Source organism: Pteropus alecto, unplaced genomic scaffold (genome assembly GCF_000325575.1).
Source record: "Pteropus alecto unplaced genomic scaffold, ASM32557v1 scaffold88, whole genome shotgun sequence".
Taxonomy (NCBI): Eukaryota; Metazoa; Chordata; class Mammalia; order Chiroptera; family Pteropodidae; genus Pteropus; species Pteropus alecto.
The window spans coordinates 7,471,604-7,476,214 of NW_006494611.1; the positions used below are offsets into that span (position 1 = coordinate 7,471,604).

A 4,611-nucleotide genomic window follows, 5' to 3' on the forward strand; every position below is an offset into this window, starting at 1 on the left:
ATACTGCCTTGCTTGGCAGGTGAAGACGGCTGAAAAATTAAACTACTCACCCAGTTAGGAAAGTGGGCCTGGGACCTCGATTCTGGATCCGTTATATTGTTCTCTCTGCAAACAAACTAAAGCCTCAAGAGCAGAAAATGACTTTGGAAATCGTTAGTAACTGAAAGCTTCTTCCCAACGTTCTTCTTTTTCCTCTGAAAATAAAACTGCTTGAGAGAGAGAGAAAGAGAGAGAAATGAAAGAAAAGAAAAGGCACAGTGTTTGACATACTACTACTGTATGTTGGAGGGTTCTGGAAAATCTTATAATGTGTTCTGTGCTCAGAGACAAAATTTTCCAAAAGGACATTTATATTCTTTTCTTCCAAGAGTCTGTATCCTGTTATACTCTGGAATAAGTGACCTCATGGTGTTTGTATTTGTCTCTCTCACGAAACTTCTTTTATGGTATTAATACAAGTGCAGATCCTAGGATATGTCATACATGAGGCTTTGACTCGGGTAGGTCATTCAAAGAACATGCTGCTAGTTTTATAATGGCGTCATCTTGTTTTATAGTGGCAGGGGGCAGGGAGGGAGAGAAATGAATAGGAGGAAATTCTATGCCAAGTTACTTGGAAAATATATGCCGTAGCAATAGAAGGAACCTAATAAAAGTGAAAGAATATTAAGTAGTGATACATGTTATTAGTCTCAGAGGAACTGACAGTAATCACTGTAATCCCTTATAGTCTATTAGAATTATAAAGTGGTTGCTTGCACATTACCTCATTTCTATAATACTTTACAGTTTATGAAATATTTCCTTATAGATCATCTTGGTTGTTTCTCCCAACATCCTTGTGAGTTATGCAAGACTGATATTATCCCAAATTTATAGGTAAGAAAACTGAGGCTTTGAAAGAAATAAAAATATGTAAATTATTTTACATAAAATTTGGCAACATCAAAAACTCTTGTAAATACATGAACTAGTTAGATTTCCACAACAAATATCTGTAGTAAATAAAATTTTTATTAATCCCATTTTTTACATAAGGAAGCCAAAAGACAGAGAGAGTAAATGACAACCCAGATTTCACAGCAAATCAAGTTGCAGAGTGAGAACTTAGATACAGATTGACTCCTTAAAAAGTGTTCTTTCCACTACATAAAATTACCTCTTTATAGAACATGGGCTTTGGAGTCGGCCAGACACGGGTATAAATCTTGGCTCTTAAACAGGTGATTGTACGGTGAAGTCTGAAAAACCACTTAACATCACTAAACACAGCTTTCTAATCAGTAAAATAGGAAAAGTAATCCTTACATCATGGGATTACTGTGAGGAAAAAATGAGCTAATGTTTGTAAAATGTTTAGCATAATGCTTTACACGCAGATAGGGCTCAATGACTGTTATTGTAATAAGTTTTATCTCTGGCCCCTATCAGTACACGAGCCCATTCCATCCCAATTTTATTTCCACCAGTGCTGCTCAAAAGTTTTAGAAAATGTCATTTGTTTTTTCAGGGGGAGCTGTGGACTCCTCTCAGAGCAGTGTGGGAAGATCTGCCCTAATATCTGGACAAGAAGTCAAGATTTGAAGTTCCATTGCTTTCATCTCCCTCCTTTCATGTCTCCAGAACCCATGCGAGCCCTCTCCCTTCCAACCTCTGTTCCCAGCTGCAGGTCTGAGGGAAGAAGATAAAGTGAGAATTATGCTCAGAAAGAAAACAAACTGGGCTCTGTCTGAACATCTGGGTAAAATTCCAGAGCCAGGACCCCACACTGAGAGGCTCCCGCTCACCCTAAGGGGTACTTTGTCAACCTCAGCTGTGCCTACTGTACCTCTAAGAAATCAATCACAAACGCTCAAGGCAGGTTTGAGGCAAAGCCACCCTTATGGTCAGGGAATAATGAAGGTGTGTAGAGATCAGCCTCGATCACTTATTTGTTAAATGCGCTACTCATTCTCATGAGTGACAGATACTTCTCAAGGCATTTCCCCTCTTCCTTGGACTCAGCACTATATTGCAGCAGAGTGAACACGACCGGGCCCCTCCTTAGCTTTGCAGACTCTGATTCTTGACATTTTCTCTCATAAACCTTGCAGCCCACTCAATCTAACCTGTTTTGAGTTCTGTAAGTGCATCTTGCCTCTCATCTTTGAGTACTTTTGCACATTTTCTTTTTTTTTCCCCAAACTGTTGTTGCAAGGTGAGTTCCTTTTGTTCCTAAAATTGTTGCTCAAGTAGCTCTTTTTTTTTTTTTTTTTTATTGTCCATGGTTTATTGAATATATTAGAGTACAGGAGAAAGATTTCAAAAGGCTCCACAAGGTGTTTTGAAATTCATCCCAACTGTAGACTGAGTGATGTGCAGGTGGAACAGACCGCCAAACTCCAAGAGCTTCAGCATCTCCTTGGTGTTACAATCAACTTCAATGACCTCCTGATCCAGGGCTGAGACCTCAGGAACAGAGTTATCTCTCCTTTCTCTCCTCTTCCTGTAGCTTGATGGAGATATCTCTCACGAGGCCTCTGAATCCGCTTCATCAGATGTGTGACATAGCCCCCTCTCTTGTATCAGAGCTTCTTCTTGTTGGGAATAGTGACGATCTCCTTGCACAAGCCCTTGTTGGTATAGAAGTCAAGTCATTGTCCCAGCGTGTGTAGTACTTCTCGATGATGACGTGGGGCCACCTTCTTCACGGGCTTGGTGTGAACGTGGCCCATCTTAGCAGATCTTTTGTCAAAGAGGCTCACATAGTTCTTCTTCTAAAGAATATCTCTTCCTGAGGAGCTGTCTGCGGTAAACTTGGCAATTTTATCTTTTGTTTCTATTAAGACCTTTAAATGTTCTATATAGATTTAATGTTCACAGGTCTATTGATTTATGAAACTCAGTACTAAGCACTTGGTAGAGTTTAATTATTTTTGAGAGAGTGTGAAAGTTTTTAAAATCTTAACATTTTTTATATACTAGATACCTTTGGCTGTCTTGTGCCTCCAACACTACTGTGATTTTATTATTATTATTATTATTATTATTATTATTATTATTGTCACCATTCATAGTTGAGAAAAATGTTAAAGTTTAGTATAAAAATGACAATTTTTTTAGATCCAGGTTAATGACCCCTTGAATTCTATCATTACATTCCTGATTAAGAACCCCTGGAAAGTATAGGATTTAGAATCAAACAGACTGAAGTTCATATATCGACATCTTTCTGTACGAAGAAAATATGAGCTTTCTGAAAATCTGTTTCTGATTGTTATATTACTTATGAGATGGTATGAAAAAAACACAATACCTGTAATGATGTCTAACATTTGGCCACTACTAAATAAATTTTGAATGTTATTATTTTATTGAGGTTTCATGGAACAATGAAAGAAGTCCAAAATGCTCTGGATTTAAATCCCAATCTCTTGTCTTATTAGTAACTTGGGCCTTTTTAAATGTCAATTTACTTATCTGGAATATGGGTTAGTAACACCTACTATGAAGACTTTTCGTAACAAGTAATACAGTAAGAAATGTGCTAGGATGGGCCTGGAAAATATACATGCTCAATAAGCAATCGATTGAATGAATGAGTGGCTAATATTTTAAAACATAATTAATTCTACTTCGAGTCTGAAAAATTTCAGTACCTAATGAAATTAAAAGTTCTCAAAAAGATGATTCTGACTTTACCTACTTATTAAAAATCAATTAAAGTTATGATAAACTATTGATTATTTTAAAATAAAGAAGTAAACATTTCAAGATGGTGTCCACTCTTCCTTTTTTTTTACAAACACTTTTTCACCAAATGCAAAGATTCTTCTGAAAACATCTGAAGAAGGGAACTGATTAAATAAGCAAAACATATTTCAGTTAAAAGATCAATGCAATTATAAGAAAATAAGATTTTAAGTGAACAGAAATAATTACTTATTTTTTAGTAAACTCCATTTTTAGGTAAAAAATATATTTTTTAACATATTACTTGTTAATATGTTAGGGACACATAGTTAAAAAAATAAATATAAGTACAAGTAAATATAAAATACTTTGAAAAGCAGCTGATGAAATATCTAAATACTTAATGAATGCAATAATTAAATATATATTGAACACAGGGTGCCAGTGACACATGGAGAACTAAGGCCAGTTAGATTCCACAATCCGATTGCTCAGAAGAGAGGCCCAGTTTCTCATCCACACTACAGATTTGCTCTTTGATTAACTGCTGACTATTGCATTTCTCCCTAGATGCTAATCAGTGCTTTAGAGTCTCAAAGGCCAGGGTGGATGGTATGTGTTGCATGTGAGCTGCACAACTCTGACCACCCCAGAGAGCTCTTCCCAATTCTCTAGCTGATATTTAACATGAGAATAGAATAAAACATTAACAGATGCTATGTCTTAACTTGGTCTGCTGTCTTACTGTCTTCTCTGGTGAGTCCCTTGGCCAATGATCATCTGACTCTAACTTTGGAAAGCTGCCTGGTAGAGTAAAGGGAGGGAGAAAGAGAGGAGAAGAGAGGCAGGGGGAGGGGAGGTGCGGGGAGAGAGAAGGAAGGCAGAGAGAGAGAGACAGAGAGAGACAGATAGACACACACACTCACACACACACACACA

General features: G+C 37.0%; 1 pseudogene; it reads right to left on the reverse strand.

Moving 5' to 3' along the window:
- Positions 1-2,301: 2,301 nt before the first annotated feature.
- LOC102891822 lies at positions 2,302-2,714 on the reverse strand (annotated as a pseudogene).
- Positions 2,715-4,611: the final 1,897 nt, after the last annotated feature.